The sequence below is a fragment of the Microcaecilia unicolor genome, chromosome 9 (assembly GCF_901765095.1).
Source record: "Microcaecilia unicolor chromosome 9, aMicUni1.1, whole genome shotgun sequence".
NCBI classification, from domain to species: domain Eukaryota; kingdom Metazoa; phylum Chordata; class Amphibia; order Gymnophiona; family Siphonopidae; genus Microcaecilia; species Microcaecilia unicolor.
In genome coordinates this window covers 77,259,750-77,279,998 of record NC_044039.1, presented here as the reverse complement: position 1 = coordinate 77,279,998, position 20,249 = coordinate 77,259,750, and the positions used below count along the sequence as shown (strand labels likewise).

The window sequence follows — 20,249 nt, the reverse complement described above, 5'->3', positions numbered from 1 at the left end:
CCCTCGGTGGACCTTTTCGCCTCTCAGACCAACCACAAGCTGCCTCTGTTCTGTTCCAGACTTCAGGCACACGGCAGGCTAGCGTCGGATGCCTTTCTCCTCCATTGGGGGACCGGCCTCATGTATGCTTATCCTCCCATACCTTTGGTGGGGAAGACCTTACTGAAGCTCAAGCAAGACCGCGGCACCATGATTCTGATAGCGCCCTTTTGGCCCCGTCAGATCTGGTTCCCTCTTCTTCTGGAGTTGTCCTCAGAAGAACCGTGGAGATTGGAGTGTTTTCCGACTCTCATTTCGCAGAACAACGGAGCGTTACTGCACCCCAACCTTCAGTCTCTGGCTCTCACGGCCTGGATGTTGAGGGCGTAGACTTCACTGCGTTGGGTCTGTCTGAGGGTGTCTCCCGGGTCTTACTTGCCTCTAGGAAGGATTCCACTAAAAAGAGTTACTTTTTCAAGTGGAGGAGGTTTGTCGTGTGGTGTGAGAGCAAGGCCCTAGAACCTCGTTCTTGCCCTGCACAGAACCTGCTTGAATACCTTCTGCACTTATCAGAGTCTGGCCTCAAGACCAACTCAGTAAGGAATCACCTTAGTGCGATTAGTGCTTACCATTATCGTGTGGAAGGTAAAGCCATCTCTGGAGAGCCTTTAATCGTTCGATTCATGAGAGGCTTGCTTTTGTCAAAGCCCCCTATCAAGCCTCCTACTGTGTCATGGGATCTCAACGTCGTCCTCACCCAGCTGATGAAACCTCCTTTTGAGCCACTGAATACCTGCCATCTGAAGTACTTGACCTGGAAGGTCATTTTCTTGGTGGCAGTTACTTCAGCTCGTAGGGTCAGTGAGCTTCAAGCCCTAGTAGCTCATGCTCCATATACCAAATTTCATCACAACAGAGTAGTGCTCCGCACCCACCCAAAGTTCCTGCCGAAGGTGGTGTCGGAGTTCCATCTTAACCAGTCAATTGTCTTGCCAACATTCTTCCCCAGGCCGCATACCCGCCCTGCTGAACGTCAGTTGCACACATTGGACTGCAAGAGAGCATTGGCCTTCTACTTGGAGCGGACACAGCCCCACAGACAGTCCGCCCAATTGTTTGTTTCTTTCGACCCTAACAGGCTAGGGGTCGCTGTCGGGAAACGCACCATCTCCAATTGGCTAGCAGATTGCATTTCCTTCACTTACGCCCAGGCTGGGCTGGCTCTTGAGGGTCATGTCACGGCTCTTAGTGTTAGAGCCATGGCAGCGTCAGTGGCCCACCTGAAGTCAGCCACTATTGAAGAAATTTGCAAAGCTGCGACGTGGTCATCTGTCCACACATTCACATCACATTACTGCCTCCAGCAGGATACCCGACGCGACAGTCGGTTCGGGCAGTCGGTGCTGCAGAATCTGTTTGGGGTGTAAATCCAACTCCACCCTCCAGGACCCGAATTTATTCTGGTCAGGCTGCACTCTCAGTTAGTTGTTCTTCGTAGGTCAATTTCTGTTGTTTCCTCGCCGTTGCGAGGTTCCATTGACCTGGGTTCTTGTTTTGAGTGAGCCTGAGAGCTAGGGATACCCCAGTCGTGAGAACAAGCAGCCTGCTTGTCCTCGGAGAAAGGGTATGATACATACCTGTAGCAGGTGTTCTCCGAGGACAGCAGGCTGATTGTTCTCACCTACCCTCCCTCCTCCCCTTTGGAGTTGTGTGTTTCATCTTTTGCTAGTCATTCAACTGGCGGGAGCGGTCGCGCACGGGCGGGAAGACGGCCGCGCATGCGCGGTGGGCGTGCCCTGCGTGCCGACCGTCCCGCGAAGCTTCTTTCCGGTTGGTGGGGGCTGCCGCGGACGTCACCCAGTCGTGAGAACAATCAGCCTGCTGTCCTCGGAGAACACCTGCTACAGGTATGTATCATACCCTTTCCTGCATGTTGTTAACATAGCAAATAATGCAGAACCCTTAATGGTATCTCAAGCATGCAGTTAAAATATGCTGCTAAAATGCTTTTTTTTCCTCTCTGTTGACTGCATGGGCAGATGCTGAGTGAAGGCAGTAGTTTTGCAGTTATCACACCGTAATTTTGACAATTCCTGCACAGTAATTGCAAAACTTTATCACACTTTAGTAAAACAAAACCTCCTTCTTTTTTCCCATCCAACATTAAGAGTTTGCCAAGCTATTTCAAATTGGATTTTTAACATCCAGATTATCTATTTTTAGCTAGCACAGAAAGACTGAAAGCTGGATAGAATATGGTTCAGGAAATGAGGGCTTTCTGTTCTCTGAATTTGGATAACTATTTGTGCCTCTTCAGTTGTAGATAAAGAATGTGAACCTAGGGTGTAACCATAGGGAACAAGAAAAGCATTAGCAGAGGTGTGCTTTGTGGTCTAAGCTTCAGTTTGACTTTCCCTCAACTGTTATGGATTTAGCCCTCTTTGTTATAGTGGCAAACAGGAAAGGTAAGACCAGAAACCTAGAGAACTTAGGGCCAGGATTACTAAAGTGTGCTAGTGAATTAATCTGTGCTAACACCGTTAACATGCATTATTGAGCTTTCCCATGATTCCCAAAATATTTGCAAATGATATATTTTAAAAAATATCTTACCCCCCTTTTACAAAGCCATGTGTGGGCTGTGCCAGCATTATTGCACCGACAGCCACTAGCACGGCTTTGTAAAACAGGGAGTTAGAGAGGTATGAGGGAGTCAACAGTTTTTCCTTCACTAGATTCTGCAAAGTTTCTGAAAATAGCAATTTCATCATGGGAAGGGAAGAAATTCATTGGTTTCTTCAGGGGATGTATTAGGGGAGGAAGATGTTTATCAAAACTCAAATGTTGTTTTTGCATAAAATGGGACACGGTAAATAACACATTAATAAGTGTCTTAAGTAAACATAGCCTTAAGTGTGGAGGTATAGTTACCCCCACAATTTGCTGACTTCTTGTTCTATTGCTGGTGCAGACTGAAGATGTCATGCCAGGAACATTCATGACTATAGGGCTTGCTGTTAAAGCTGGGCCAGTGTTTGGGAAAAGTTGGGGGCTTTTTGTCTCTCTGATTAAAGGCCTAATCAAGCATAAGTTCAACAAAAAATGCAACAGAAACACAGAAACAGAAAATGACAATCAGGCTCATTTTCGAAAGAGAAGGATGTCCATCTTTCGACATAAATCGGAAGATGGACGTCCTTCTCACAGAAACACCCAAATCAGTATAATCGAAAGCCGATTTTGGACGTCCCCAACTGCACTCCGTCACAGGGACGGCCAAAGTTGAAGGGGGTGTGTCGGAGGCGTAGTGAAGGCGGGAGTTGGGCTTGCCTAACACTTGGATGTCCTTGACCCATAATCAAAAAAAAGAAGGACGTCCGTGACGAGCACTTGGACGTTTTCACCTGGATCTGTTTTTCTTATGACTAAGGCACAAAAGGGTGCCTGAAATGACCAAATGACTACTGGAGAGAATCGGGGATGACCTTCCGTTACTCCCCCAATGGTCACTAACCCCCTCCCACCCTCAAAAACATTTCAAAATATTTTGTGCCAGCCTCTATGCCAGCCTCAGATGTCATACTTAGGTCCGTGACAGCAGTATGCAGGTCCCTGGAGCAGTTTCAGTGGGTGCAGTGTACTTCAATCAGACGGACCCAGCCCCATCCCCCCCACCTGTTACGTTTGTGGAAGAAACAGCGAGCCCTCCAAAACCCACCACAAACCCACTGTACCCACATCTAGGTGCCCCCCTTCACCTGTAAGGGCAATGGTAGTGGTGTACAGTTGGGGGTAGTGGCTTTTGGGGGGGGGGGTTGGGGGGCTTAGCACACAAGGTAAGGGAGCTATGTACCTGGGAGCAATTTCTGAAGTCCACTGCAGTGCCCCCTAGGGTGCCTGGTTGCTGTCCTGGCATGTCAGGGGGACCAGTGCACTACAAATGCTGGCTCCTCCCATGACCAAATGGCTTGCATTTGGACGTTTCTGAGATGGATGTCCTTGGTTTTGATTATCGCTGAAAATCAGAAAGGTCCATGTCTAGGGACGACCAATTTTAAGGATTTGGACGTCCCTGATGGTATTTTTGAAACAAAAGATAGATGTCCATCTTGTTTCGAAAACCCCTGGATCAGGACGTTTTGCGAGGACGTCCAAATCAAAACTTGGACATCCCTTTCGAAAATTCCCCTCCACATGGCCTATCACGTTTTCCTACCTGTATTACTAATATGCTGTACAACTTTTCCTCTCCCTTAGAGATCCTCTGTGTTTATCATATGCCTTCCTGAATACAAATACAGTCCTTGTCTTCACTGCCTCTGCTGGGAAGCCATTAAGTGAATCCAACCACCTTTTCTATAAAGAAATATTTACTTAGGTTACTCCTGAATCTATTCGCTCTCACTTACTCCTGTTCATTTGTGCCAGGGGGATTTCAATTTCTCTATCCTATCTCATAAGTATGTAAGTATTGCCACACTGGGACAGACCAAAGGTCCATCAAGCCCAGCATCCTGTTTCCAACAGTGGCCAATCCAGGTCACAAATACCTGGCAAGATCCCAAAAACGTTCAATACATTTTATGCTGCTTATCCTAGAAATAAGCAGTGGATTTTCTCCAAGTCAATTTAATAATGGTCTATGGACTTTTCCTTTAGGAAGCCGTCCAGACCTTTTTTAAACCCTGCTAAGCTAACCGCCCTTACCACATTTTCTGGCAACAAATTTCAGAGTTTAATTACACGTTGAGTGAAGAAACATTTTCTCTGATTCATTTTAAATTTACTACTTCGTAGCTTCATCGCAGGCCCCCTAGTCCTAGTATTTTTGGAAAGAGTAAACAAATGATTCACGTCTACCCGTTCCACTCCACTCATTACTTTATAGACCTCTATCATATCTCCCCTCAGCTGTCTTCTCTCCAAGCTGAAGAGCCCTAGCCACTTTAGACTTTCCTCAAAGGGAAGTCGTCCCAACCCCTTATCATTTTCGTCGCCCTTCTCTGTACCTTTTCTAATTCCACTATATCTTTTTTTGAGATGTGGCGACCAGAATTGAACACAATATTTGAGGTGCGGTCGCGCCATGGACCGATACAAAGGCATTATAACGTCCTCATTTTTGTTTTCCATTCCTTTCCTAATAATACCTAACATTCTGTTTGCTTTCTTAGCTGCCGCAGCACACTGAGCAGGGGGTTTCATTGTTTCATCAGCGACGATGCCTTAAATCCATTTCTTGGTTGGTAACTCCTAACGTGGAACCTTGCATTATGTAGCTATAATTCGGGTTCCTTTTTCTCCACATGCATCACTTTGTACTTTCTCACATTAAACATCATCTGCCATTTAGGTGCCCAATCTCCCAGTCTCATAAGGTCCTCTTGTAATTTTTCACAATCCTCTTGCGATTTAACAATTTGAATAACTTTATGTCATCAGCAAATTTAATTACCTCACTGGTTACCCCATCTCTAGATCATTTATAAATATGTTAAAAAGCAGAGGTTCCAGCACAGACCCCTGGGGAACCCCACTATCTACTCTTCTCCATTGTGAATACTAACCATTTAACCCTACTCTCTGTTTTCTTTAACCAGTTTTTAATCCACAATAGGACACTACCTCCTATCCCATGACTCTCCAATTTCCTCTGGAGTCTTTCATGAGGTACTTTGTCAAATGCCTTTTGAAGATCCAGATACACAATATCAACCGACTCACCTTTATCCACATGTTTGTTCACCCGATCAAAGAAATGTAATAGATTGGTGAGGCAAGATTTCCCTTCACTAAATCCATGCTTTTGAATATGCTCTATAATTTTGTTCATTATAATAGTCGCTACCATTTTGCACAGCACCAACGTCAGGCTCACCGGTCTATAATTTCTAATTTCCCAGATCCCCTCTGTAACCTTTTTTAAAAATCAGCATTACATTGGCCACCCTCCAATCTTCCAGTACCATGTTCGATTTTAAATATCCTATATAATAAAACGCACCTCCAACATTCTGAAGCTGACTGCATGGCTGAGGCATTCCTGTTCTCTGTATCCATCTCCTGAATTGACATCACGTACTTCCGGGTTCGTCACAAGCAGAAGTAACCAACCACACAAGGTTTCTTGGCTTCAGAATGTTGGAGGTGCATTCTATTAAATAGGATTGGTCAGTTCCTTGAAGCACAGCCAGAGCTCAACGTCCTGCACAGTAACGCTCAGACACCAGAGAGAGAGAGGGGGGGGGGGGGGGCTGACACCAGAGAGAGGGGGAGGTATCTCTGTCACACACACTCTCTCTCTCTCTCATACACTCTCTCTCTCTCACAGTCAATGTCTTTCTCTCTCTCACTCTCACACACTGTCTCTCACACACTCTATGTCTCACACTGTATCACATTCACTCTCTGTGTCACACAGTCACTCACACACTCTCTTGGTCTCATACACTCAGTCTCACAGAGAGTCTGTGTCTCACACACACACTCTCTCTCTTGCACACACTGTATCTGTGTGAACCACACTCTCTCTCACACTGTGTCTCACATACGCACTTGCACACACTCTCATTCTCACACACACACTCTCTTTCTCTCTCACAGACACACTCGCACCCAGACTTACTCTCTCTCTCTCTCTCTCTCTCTCTCTCACACACACACACACTCGCACATTCACTCTCTCTCTGTCACACACAGTCACTCTCACATACACTCTCTCAAAAATTCACACTCCGAGGAAAACCTTGCTAGCGCCCGTTTCATTTGTGTCAGAAACGGGCCTTTTTTACTAGTAAATTACATATTACTACCAATAGTTCCACAAGTTAATTTTTCAATTCTATCAATACTCTGGGATGAATACCATCCTGTCCAGGAGATTTGCTACTCCTCAATTTGTCAAATTGTCCCATTACATCCTCCAGGTTTATAGAGATTTCATTCAGTTTCTCCGACTCATCAACTTTGAATACCATTTATTGCACCATTATCTCTCCCAAATCTTCCTCGGTAAAGACCGAAGCAAAGAATTCATTTAATCTCTCTGCTAAGGCTTTGTCTCCCCTGATTGCCCCTTTTACCCCTCAGTCATCTAGCAGTCCAACCAATTCTTTTGCTGGCTTCTTGCTTTTAATATACCTAAAAAAATTTTTACTATATGTTTTTGCTTCCAACACAATCTTTTTTTCAAAGTCCCTCTTTGCCTTCCTTATCAGCACTTTGCATTTGACTTGACATTCCTTATGCTGTTTTGTTATTATTTTCAGTCGGTTCCTTCTTCCATTTTCTGAAGGATATTCTTTTAGCTCTAATATCTTCCTTCACCTCACATTTTAACCATGCCGGCTGTCGTTTGGTTTCCCTTCCTCCTTTTTTAATACACGCAATATATTTGGCCTGGGCTTCTAGGATGGTGTTTTTGAACAGCATCCATGCCTGATGTAAATTTTTTTTTAAAGATTTTTTAATTATATTTTCAAAAGCAACAACTTTCTGGGTATGCAGATCCATGCAACCTTTAATACAGAAAACATTGAACAGTATAACATGTTGCCCCTAGTATATTTAAATCGCAACATCCTAAACCCCTACACCCTAGGCCCTCCCCCTTCCGCCCCCCTCTATCAGCCTGCTGGTTAAAGACATCCTTATTCTTCTCATAAGACTCCCACACTTTTTGGAATTTCTGAATGTGTCCTTTCCTCAGTGCTGTTAATGTAGTCATCTGATAAACATGGTCCAACTTGAGACCCACTCTGTGCATCGATGGAACTTCCACCTGCTTCCATGCCCGTGCCAGGACTAGTCTAGCTGTTGCAAAGATTATTATAGCGAGCTTATGGTCCTGTGCACGACATCCTGGCGGTCGCACATGAAGCAAGTAGTGTTCTGCTCTGGCCGGGTATGTCCCTTTACCCAGGCTATTGACCCTTTCGAGCACTTGCTGCCAGAATGTTTGCACCTTGCGGCACCCCCACCAGACATGCATAAAGGTTCCCACTTCTCCACATTCTCTTCAACAGTGTGCGGGGACCCCTGGATAAATCTTGTGTAGCCTCTCTGGTGTGTAATACCACCAGTATAACATTTTATATCTGTTCTCAATCAGTGGTTGAGCTATAGACGGTTTTAATAAGAATCTAAAGCTACTCTCCCACCACTCAGCCGAAAGTGTATTCTGCAGGGCGTCTTCCCATCTACGTGTATAAAATTCTATAGGGGTGGTCAGGAGCAATAATGCCCGGTAAATCCGCGTTAAACTCCCCCTCCCCTCCCCCTCTCAGTGCTCGCTCTAGCCCAGTTTCTGTGAGTTCCAGTTCCTCTCTAGCCTTCTTAAGCATATGGTTCCTCAGGCAGTGATAATAGACCATGTCTCTATTGCCCAAGTCATATTCTTCTTTTAGCCCCTCAAATCCCTTTACTCTCCCATCTTCCCAGACTTGCCCTAGTTTGCATAAGCCCTTATTCGCCCAAAGCTGATATGCCCTTTCAACCTCACCCCAAGGGAAACCCGGGGCAGCACAGATAGCTGTCTGCAAAAAGTAGTCTATCTGGAAATACCTTCTTCCTTGTTGAGAGCCATGTGTAGAGCAGGTGGTTCATCCCTATCGGGAGCTTTCGCGCCTCAGACAATATGTCCTCTTTCCGCCTCCACAGCGTATTACCCAGATAGCGAGTGCCCATCCATGCTCTTTCCCAATGGAGCCATTTCTTAACAGAGCCACCTGATAGTATAGGAAAAAGTTGGGAACTCCCATGCCCCCCACCTTTGGCAGTTGGTACATTACCGCACGGCACACCCTTGGAGGTCTTTTCTTCCAGATGTAAGCAAACATTCTCTTATTAAGCTGCCTGAAAAAGGAACGTGGAATTGGCACAGGCAGTGCTACAAAAGGTATAGTAGCTTTGGCAAGAGAATCATTTTGATTGCATTAATCCTCCCCGTCCAAGATATATGGAGACCCTCCCACCTGTCTAATTCTATGAATAGCTCTTGGGCCTTTTTTGGGTAGTTAGCAGTGAATAAATTCTCTGCCTTAGCAGTGATCTGAACACCTACATATCTTATGGACTTTGCTGCCCACACAAATGGGTAGGCCTTTTTTATCATCCCTGCCTCATGTGGGGGTGTCGAGATATTAAGTATCTCTGATTTTGTGACATTAATTTTAAATCCTGACATACGGCCATATTGCTGGAGCACTGCCATGACGGACTGGAGGGACCGGGATGGGTTGGCCAACGTCATCAAAATATCGTCAGCAAAAAGCATAATCTTATGTTCTTTCCTGCCTCTGAGCACGTCTCGTATGCCTGCATGCTCCCTTATTGTTTTAGCTAAGGGTTCTATAGACAAGGCAAATAGTAGGGAAGAGAGATCGCATCCCTGTCGCGTGCCTCTAAGGAGCTCGACCGGCCTGGACCTCGAGCCATTAATTCTCAGTGCTGCTAGGGGGCTGGTATAAAGCAAATTCACCCAGTGGAGAAACTTGTCCCCTAGGCCCACCTGTCACAGCATTTTAAACAAAAAGGCCCAGTCCACCCGGGCGAATGCCTTCTCAGCATCCACTGAGAACAGTATTACCGGGGTAGTCTCATCTCTAACCTGCTGAATCACATGCAGGAGGCATTGAATGTTATCACAGCCTTGCCGGCCCTCTATGAAGCCTACCTGATCCTCATGTATTAAGTGTGGCATTAGCCCCCGTAGCCTACGCGCTAGAATTTTAGTGAAAATCTTATAATCAGTATTGAGCAGCAAGATTGGCCTATATGAGCCGCATTGTTGTGGGTCCTTTCCTGGTTTTAATATGAGGACCACCTCCGCCAGTCTCCATGAATAGGGTAGCTCCTGAATATTACCAAAGGAGGAGATCGCCTTCACCACGATGGGGGCCAGCAACTTACTGAACATTTTATAAAACCTGATGGGAAATCCATCCGGGCCCGGAGTCTTATTATTTGGCAGGTCAGCTATGGCCTCTACCACCTCTTCTAGCGTGATGTCCACTGAGATTTTCTCTGCTTCTTCCCCCGATACCCTCTGTGGTGCTACTGAAGAGTAGCAAATCTCCTGGACCGGATGGTATTCATCCTAGAGTACTGATAGAACTGAAAAACGAGCTTGCGGAGCTACTGCTAGTGATATGCAACTTATCCTTAAAATCGAGCATGGTACCGGAAGATTGGAGGGTGGCCAATGTAACGCCCATTTTTAAAAAAGGCTCCAGGGGAGATCCGGGAAATTATAGACCGGTGAGTCTGACGTCGGTGCCGGGGAAAATGGTAGAGGCTATTATCAAAAACAAAATTACAGAGCACATCCGAGGACATGGATTACTGAGACCAAGTCAGCATGGCTTTTGTGTGGGGAAATCTTGCCTGACCAATTTACTTCAATTCTTTGAAGGAGTAAACAAACATGTGGACAAAGGGGAGCCGGTTGATATTGTGTATCTGGATTTTCAAAAGGCGTTTGACAAGGTACCTCATGAAAGGCTACAGAGGAAATTGGAGGGTCATGGGATAGGAGGAAATGTCCTATTGTGGATTAAAAACTGGTTGAAGGATAGGAAACAGAGAGTGGGGTTAAATGGGCAGTATTCACAATGGAGAAGGGTAGTTAGTGGGGTTCCTCAGGGGTCCGTGCTAGGACCGCTGCTTTTTAATATATTTATAAATGATTTAGAGATGGGAGTAACTAGCGAGGTAATTAAATTTGCTGATGACACAAAGTTATTCAAAGTCGTTAAATCGCGACAGGATTGTGAAAAATTACAAGAGGACCTTACGAGACTGGGAGACTGGGCGGCTAAATGGCAGATGATGTTTAATGTGAGCAAGTGCAAGGTGATGCATGTGGGAAAAAAGAACCCGAATTATAGCTACGTCATGCAAGGTTCCACGTTAGGAGTTACGGACCAAGAAAGGGATCTGGGTGTCGTCGTCGATAACACACTGAAACCTTCTGCTCAGTGTGCTGCTGCGGCTAAGAAAGCGAATAGAATGTTGGGTATTATCAGGAAAGGTATGGAAAACAGGTGTGAGGATGTTATAATGCCGTTGTATCGCTCCATGGTGCGACCGCACCTTGAGTATTGTGTTCAATTCTGGTCGCCGCATCTCAAGAAAGATATAGTAGAATTGGAAAAGGTGCAGTGAAGGGCGACTAAAATGATAGCGGGGATGGGACGACTTCCCTATGAAGAAAGACTAAGGAGGCTAGGGCTATACAGCTTGGAGAAGAGACGGCTGAGGGGAGACATGATAGAGGTATATAAAATAATGAGTGGAGTGGAACAGGTGGATGTGAAGCGTCTGTTCACACTTTCCAAAAATACTAGGACTAGGGGGCATGCGATGAAACTACAGTGTAGTAAATTTAAAACAAATCGGGGAAATTTTTCTTCACCCAACGTGTAATTAAACTCTGGAATTCGTTGCCGGAGAAAGTGGTGAAGGCAGTTAGCTTAGCAGAGTTTAAAAAGGGGTTGGACGGTTTCCTAAAGGACAAGTCCATAAACCGCTACTAAACGGACTTGGAAAACTCCAAAATTCCAGGAACAACATGTATAGAATGTTTGTACGTTTGGGAAGCTTGCCAGGTGCCCTTGGCCTGGATTGGCCGCTGTCGTGGACAGGATGCTGGGCTCGATGGACCCTTGGTCTTTTCCCAGTATGGCATTACTTATGTACTTATGTACTTATGTACTCCCTCCAGATATGCCTCCTTTTCCTCCGGGGCTACTGTTTGCTCCCCCTGATATAGCTGGTTGTAAAAGTCCCAAAAGGACTCTTGTATTTTATCTGTTTCAGTTAGAAGGGCTCCCCCGCTATCTTTGATGGCTGTTATATAGTTACGCTGCTCTTTCTTTCTAAGCTTAAGTGCCAGAATCCTGCTGGCTTTGTCACCGAATTCAAAGTGCTCTTGCTGTGCAGCCTGCAATTGCATCGCAATATCTGCCATCTGCATCTCATTACGTTGCCCCCTGATCTGCTGTATCTCCCCTATTTTTTGGCTATCTGAGGTATTAGCTTTATGATCTCTTTCTAGCTGTGTCAATTTATCCCTGAGCGCCACTTCCTTCAATTTCTTAGCCTTATATATACGAGATTGAAGCGCAATAAGATTCCCTCTCAGTACTGCTTTGAGACCCTCCCACAAGCTAGTAGGGTGAACCTCATCAACATCGATAGCAATATATTCTACTATATATTTTTCTATCTCTTGAACAGTTTGGGGTTCCAACAGCATAGCTTCATTCATTCGCCAATTCCTGCGCCCTTTATGCTCCCCCCTTGTTAGCAACTCCATCCACACTAGGCAGTGGTCAGTCCAAGTACATGGCTCAATCTGTATGTCCTTTATGTTACCCCACACCCCTCTATCTCCCAACCAGTAGTCATTTCTTGAATAGGAATTATATTTTGGCGAGTAGTGGGTATAGTCTCACTCAGATCCATGTTTCTCTCTCCTCAAGTCTATTAGTCCCCAGCGCCCCATCCATCCCCACATCCTATGGTGGTCCCGTTGGGCATACCCCGCATTGCCTCCTGAGTTATGTACCTGGGGGTCCAATGTGAGATTGAAGTCTCCCCCTATCAATAGGGAGCCCTTTCCTTTGTCTTGTATCTTTTTTTCAAGACCCTCCAAAAAGCTGGCCTGCCCCTCATTGGGCACATACACGCATATCAATGTATAATACACATCATATAGAGTTGCAATCACCACCATATACCTCCCCTCCATATCCCTTACAGTGTCCTGTATAATCCACGGGCACACACCTGACAGCGCAATGAGAACTCCTCTCTTTTTTTTGTCATCTTTACTTGAAGCACAGTACACAAAAGGGTACCTTTTATGTCGTATTAGCTTCTCGTGCCTCAGGTGCGTCTCCTGGACGAACATTATGTCCACCCTTAGGCGTAGCGTATCTCTAAACATTTGACTCCTCTTTTGAGGCGAATTGAGGCCCCGCACATTCAGATTCGCATATCTAAGAGTCATCCACCCTTCTCTGTGAGCTTCTCTTATGCATCCCGCCGCCCTCCTGAGTGATCCTATACTTCCCGCCCCACCTCCCCTCCCCCCCAGCCCTCACCCTTCCCCACCCACCTCCCTGATCTTCCTCTATCCCCCTTCCCCACCTCCCCCCTCTAAACCTGAGCACCGCTTCCATATTCAAGCAAATGCTAATTGGGCTAGAAATGACCATCCTGCACCCTCCGATTCACCCAACTTGAATTATTCCCCCCACCCCCAGACACCAGTTCCACACAAATATCCCCTGCTTACATATCTGGATGCCGCAACAGCTCAGCATCTGGGTTCTCTATGAATCACCACTCTGTGGAGCATCTTACTCCTGTCCCTGATATGTCCTTTAACTTTCAACATCCTGACGCCATCAGTCACATCTTTCTCAGTTTCCTCCTCTGTAGCAGCTCCCGATCTCATGGCAAGCGATGCGCAGATTGTTGTCGCTGGAGTCTCTTATGCCCCACTCGCTGCCACTTTGGGCGGGAGTCTTGCCCGCCTTCCCGTCGGCGCCCTTCTCCTGGCATCGGGGTCGTCCCTGTCTCTCCGTCAGGAACCACTGCACACGCTTCCTCCACCATCTGGACATGATGCTGCTTGCCATCCTTGTAAAAGATCAATGCAAATGGGTGTCCCCATCTATATCGTATGCCCAGCTCGCGTAGGTGAGCAGTTATAGGTTTTAAATCCGCTCTTTTCTTTAACGTAGCTGCAGCTAGATCTTGATAAATATCAATATTATAGGAGTCCCATTGGAAGTCCTTTATTTGTCTTGCTGCCTTCAGCACTCGTTCCTTCAGCTTAAAATCGCGAAAACAGGTGATGATATCTTTTGGTTGATTATTTCTCATCAGGCCCAATGCCTTGTGGGACCTCTCCAGGACTACTGACTCCGGCGCCAATGGGGCCTCAGGCGTGGACAGCAAGGCACTGACTATTTTCTGGACAACTGATTCTGCGTCCTGATATAACAGGGACTCTGGCAGGCCTCTAAAGCGCAAGTTGCAGCGCCTGCCACAGTTTTTGAGGGCCTCCAATTTATTATTGATTTGCTGTTGACCAAGTCTAAGGTCAGATACCTGTAGATCCAGCGATTGCAACGCTTCTCCCTGGTCATCTATGCGGGTCTCCACCTCGTCTACTCTGCGACCTAGGCCTGCTATTTCCCACCGCAGTTCTACCCCCAAGGCGACGATCTCCATCCGGACTGCCTTGAGGTCTGATCGCATCTCCTGCATCCATTCCCGGAACTCCGGGAAGTAACTCACTTGCGGAGTCAGTTCTGGCGTTTGGAATAGTTCCACTCCCGATCCTTCCTCCCTATTGCTCTGAGTGTCGGGAGGTGGCCCTGCCTGGCCCGCCATGCGCTTCTAGGCCGCTCCACCCGCGAACGCAAATTGTGATAAATTTATGCCCTCTTGGCTCGCCTGCATCTCTCCGTGACACTACGCCGTTGTCTAGCTGTGGTGCTCAGGTGCGTCGGAGCTCCATGATCATGCGGCCATTTGCTCCGCTGATGTCACTTCCTCCCCTTGGCAGGCCGCCTGATGTAAATTTTTGACCCTTGCAGCTGCTCCTCTAAGTTTTTTTGTTCACCGTTCTTCTCATTTTATCATAGTCTCCATTTTGAATGTTAAACGCCAACATTTTGGATTTCCTATGTATACTTACTCCAAAGCTAATATCAAATCTGATCATATTATAATAATGTTATCAAGCGGCTCAATTTCCATTACTTCCCACACCAGATCATGTGCTCTACTAAGGACTAGGTCTAGAATTTTTCCTTGTCAGCTCCTGTACCAGCTGCTTCATAAAGCAGTCCGTGATTTCGTCAAAGAATTTTACCTCCCTAGCATGCTCTGATGTTACATTTACCAAGTCAATATTGGGGTAATTGAAATCACCAATTATTATTGTGTTGCCCGGTTTGTTAGCTTCCCTAATTTCCAATAACATTTCTACATCCGTTTGTTCATCTCCTCTCTCCTGCCTTTCTTCCAAACTCAGCAATAATATCAGAAAGTATTTTTTTCACTGGGAGAGTGATAGATACCTGGAATGCCCTCCTGTAAGAGATGGTAGAGATGAAAACGGTAACAGAATTCAAAAACGCGTGTGACCAACACAAAGGAATCCCGATTAGAAGAATCGGATCCAAAGAAGCTTAGCAGAGATTAAATAGGAAAGCCGGTGCTAGGCAGACTTCTACGGTCTGTGCTCTGATCGAGGCTGAATAGATTTGGATGGGCTGGAGTGGAGCTATTCAGGGGCTTTGACAACAACTTCAGAAATTTTACAACAAGGCCAGTGCCGGGCAGACTTCTACGGTCTATGCCCTAAAAATGGCAAGGATAAATCAAGATCAGGTATACATATGATGTATCACTTCATGCAAAATGAGTTTATCTTATTGGACAGACTGCATGGATCATACAGGTCTTTATCTGACGTATTCTACTATGTTACTTGCTGGTAACTGCTGGGGTGGTCCAGGGCAGAGTCACAGAGGAGCCAGGAGTTATTTGGACACGGACGATATTCAGTTCCAGTACCTACATAACCGGGCAGGTAGGACTGCATAAAAGGTAGTCCTAATTTTGCCTGGCTAGCTATGCGGGTACAGCGGCAGAGACATAGCCAGGTTGTGACGCTAGGGGGAGCGGAGAGGCATGTGCGCGCACTGCGTAGGAGTGACGGACCACCTGATAATTAGGTGCCGGTGCCGTCCAAAATCTGTTTGGGGGAGCAGTCACTCCACTGGCTCTCCACCTAGCTATGCCACTGTACAACACTGAATATCATCTGTCGAAGACTCAGATATTAAGTATCAGCTGGCCACTGCTAGCTGAATACTACCCATTAATCATTATTTTATTTTATAATGCCAACCTTTCTCCCTTACCTCTGGGGAAACTGTTGTCACACCATGGAGAGATGATGTCTTTTGTACCATACCCTGTGGAAGAGGGTTGGTGCCCATTGGATCTGTCTTGAAATTGGTGACACAAGGGGAGCCTAGTTTTTACATTTTGCTATGAATATTTTGATTTGGAGATGTCATTTATTAGAGATTTTCTTTCTTATGACTGCTAATTACAGCAACTTATCAGTGGTAAATATCAACAGTGGCAAAGTCGAGTCCAACACTTTTGAGCATTGTTGGGTATATTTAGGAATCTATTTGTACAACAGCAAAGTATTATAAAACAGACATCTCAAACAGGCTGTAGAATGAACCAAAATAAAACTCAGAGCATATTGTCAAGTTAATTCAGGTGCATTTGAGCCCCATCCAGAACTGCTCACTGTTGCAGTAATTCACTCAATTAAAACATTTCTGCTAACAAATTGTCACCTTTAGCTGTCAGAATGAAATGTTCAGCAGGTGGGCAAAGTTATCCGATGAGGGAAGATAGGCTCACTGCTGTATATTTTGGAAAAGAAACAGATGGAAATTTTAATCGCTTGTCTGAAATTGCTGTTCATGAATAATGCTACAAAATGCATGTGAACAGTCTGAATATTTCTTTCAAGTAGGCATATAGCTGCACTGTGATCATATTTAAGGATACAACTGATTAAAAAACTGCATTAATTTATTCCACTGGGTAAAACTGGACAATTCTGACAAAATTTACAAATAATAAATTGCATATGAGAACCCGAGTGAGGATTGGGTGTGGATGGATGAAATAATACAGCTGGACAAAGGGGTGAAACCAAAATAAGTATTTATTCAAGGGAAATCTTGGGCCTGTTTCTTTCACAGGGCCTAAGATATAGGGTAGGGAAACTTCTGCAGTTTGATGTTCAGTCTTAGCAGCCTCTGGCAGTAGGTCAAGATGTTCAGTCTTAGCGGCCTCTGGCAGTAGGTCAAGCACAGGCTGTGACTGTGATGGGGTTGCCAAACAGCCAAAAGGTCCACAGTTCTCCACCGGGTTCAGGTCTGGCTCCAGCCAGACCTCAAAGAAAAAATTTATGTAGTTCAATCTGGTAAATCAAATGGTTTACCTCAGCTAGGTCACAATTATAGACCAGTACCATCCATGTCATGTGCTGGGGATTCAAATCTTCTCTCCCTGGGCTTCCTTAATCAAAGCCTGGCCCTGTCTTTTATACTCCCAGGTCTGGTCTCTGCCCCTCCTGGCTCACTTCCTCCCGGGGCAAGTCTCGTGCTCTTAAGGTGGTCCAGGCTATTGGAGGGGCTGTTCTTAAGGGAGAGGGGCAATGTTCTGTAGACCCCTTCACACTGTCCAGCAAACTGTACTGTAGCCTTACATGAAATTTGTTTGATTAATAAGTTATATATACTGGTCATATACCATTTTTCGCAAAATCAGTCTTCTGTACCCTAGTTCAATCCCTAGTCCTAACAAAATTTGACTACTGCAAAACTATTTATGCAGGACTTACAGGAGATCTCAAAAAACTACAAACCACTCAAAACACTGCTGCACGTCTCATATTCAGACTACCATGCTTCACCAAAGCAACCCCCTTCTGTACAATTTGCATTGGACACCAATAAAAGATAGAATATTATTCAAACTATGGTTCGGCCCCAATATACATGAACAGCCTCACTGAATTACCCTCACGTAATGCCTCTAAATCATCTAGAGAATATCTTATTCTACATTTCCTGAATTGTAAGAAAGTAACCTACAAAACAATCCATACTGCTAACTTTTCATATCAAGGCACTAAAATTTGGAACTCCTTACCTAAAACCATCAAATGCACCAATGATTATTTGTTATTTCGAAGTCAATTGAAAACTCACTTCTTCAGTCTAGCCTTTAAGGAAATAAGCACTCTTCTCAAATAAACATGGCATTTTTACCTCATCCCACATCCCACTACTCCTGTCTATCCCAGTTAATCATAGCCCTTTACCTTTTTCCTCCATATTTCAATTATCTAGCTTAAATCACTGAGGGGCCCTTTTACAAAGGCTCGTAAGGGCCTACATATGTGTAGCACATGTCAAATCAACATTACCACTTGGCTAGCACGTGCGTCAGGTGGCAATTTCGAGTTTGACGTGCGCCGAAAACCTGCGGTAGAAAATAAGTTTCTATTTTCTACTTCGGGGGTGTTCCTGGCAGTAATCAGCAGTTGGTGCGAGTTGGTCAGTTACTGCAAGGGTAACGAGTGAGTCCTTACTGCTAAGTCAGTGGGTGGCGTTAAGGGCTCAGACCATAAATAGACGCACGCTAAGGGTCTCTTTTACAAAGCTGCGCTACCAATTCTTGGTGTGGCAAATGAGAGGAAGCCCATTCAATTCCTATGGGCTTCCTCTCATTTGCCACACAGGAATCACTAGTGCGGCTTTGTAAAATATGCCCTAAGTATTTAATTACATCTGTTCCTAACTCAAGTTTTACTGGTATAACATTATATGATATATTTTACTTTCTGTTAATATATTTTGAACATGCTCATGCTTTTCTAATTGTTATGTAAGCCACATTACACCTGAGTTCTACTCAATTCAATTTCAAATCAGTTCTTGTATACCACTAATATCCCCTTTCCAGGGTTCAGTGCGGTTTACATTCTAGGTGAGACAAAAGCAAATAGCATTAGTGTGAGGTTTGAGAAACATTAGAGACCATTGAATTAATGCATGAGACTAAAAACACTAAGGAAAGGATAATGGATGATACTAAGAGGTAGAAGTCATGGTGGATTGTTATGAAGCAGTCTTTGGGAAGAGAAAGGCTTTTAGTCTCTTCCTGAAGCTGAGGTAGCTGTTTTCTGTTCTGATGGGAATAGGTAGAGAGTTCCATATTTTGACTCCAAGAACGGGGAATAGAGAGATTTTCTGGTTTCTAATTGTCTTGTGGAACAGTGATGCTAGCATCAGTTGTTGTTTCAGTATGTTAGACTGGACCAGACATAGCGAAGTGGCCTTAGCAGTTCAGGTGAAGCCCTCTGTAGGGTTTGAAAAACTAAACAAGCAGCTTTGAATCTGAGTCTTTCTGCTATGGGAAGCTAGTGCAGTTTGTTTAGATGAGTTGAAACGCTAGTATATCTAATCAATCTGTATATTAGTCTAGCAGCTGTGTTCTGTATGATTTACAGTTTTTTTTATATTGACACTTAATGCCAAGAAATAGAACGTTACAGTAATCCAAGAGAGGTAGGACTAACATTTGGACTAATAGTGCGAAGGCTTTTTGGTCAAAGAATGATCTGACTAGATGTAGCTGTCTCATTTTGAATAGTGTTTTCTTCCATAGCTGGTTAATATGGGAAGAAAAGGTAAGTGAAGGTTTAAGCAAGACCCCTAGTATTCTGGTTTCAGATTCGTCTGTGAAGATTTGACAATTGGTCAAAAATATTGATGATGGGACCTCAACTCCCTGATTTCGGAACCACAGGACCTTAGTTTTTTGCGCATTCAATTTCAGTTTATTGGTCATGGCCCAGGTGCTGACAGTAGTCATACCATTTGCTACACACTGAGTTGGATCTATGCTTGATGCTATCACTGGTAAGCAGTGGCGTAGCCAGACAGCCAATTTTGGGTGGGCCTGAGCACAAAGTGGGTGGGCACAAAATTTTCTCTCTTCCCTCCCCCATTGTCCAGCATTTTCCCTTTCTCTTCCCTACCATCCACTGTCTATCTTCTCTCCCTGGATCCATCTTCCCTCTTTCTCCCCTCCCTCACTTGTGCAGCTCTCCTTTCCTCTCCTCTTCTCCACCTTCATGTCCAACTTTTCTCCCTCTCCCTGCCTTGAGCCCCTGGTTTGATATCTCTCTCTGCCCCCCCCCCCCCCCACCACCATCATCTCTCCATCCTTCCTTTCCCTCACTGCCATGTTCAACATTTCCCCTCTCACCTCTCCCTTCCACTTCCATGTCCAAAATGTTTTTTTCTCTCCCTCTCCCCATCCCACCCATATCCAACAATTCTCATTCTCTTTCCCCTTGCAGCATCTCTCCGTCCCTCCCCAGCTCTACCCTGTCTCACTCCCTCATCCCAACAGTGCTCCTGTCTCTCCCCGACCCCCCACCCACACACCACCACCACACACACACACGTTTTTCCCTCCCTTTCCCTAGCGACAGTCTGGCACCTGGCTGCAGGCCTTCTTTCCCCTCCCCTTCGGGCAGCGCCGCAGTCTATCCCTACAGCTGAGCAAAGCTGCACCGCACCGGGTCCACTACTCTTCTGAAGAGGCGGGGCCCAGCGCAGAGGAAGCAGTCGCAGGCAGCA

General features: G+C 45.4%; 1 long non-coding RNA gene across 1 annotated transcript; it reads right to left on the bottom strand.

Annotated features, from left to right (window-relative positions):
- Positions 1-2,991: 2,991 nt before the first annotated feature.
- LOC115478232 lies at positions 2,992-18,046 on the bottom strand. Its single transcript, XR_003943469.1, has 4 exons — positions 17,959-18,046; positions 17,601-17,603; positions 10,773-10,776; positions 2,992-3,002 (listed from the first exon to the last, which is right to left on the bottom strand). It is a non-coding gene; the product is annotated as an uncharacterized LOC115478232 (long non-coding RNA).
- Positions 18,047-20,249: the final 2,203 nt, after the last annotated feature.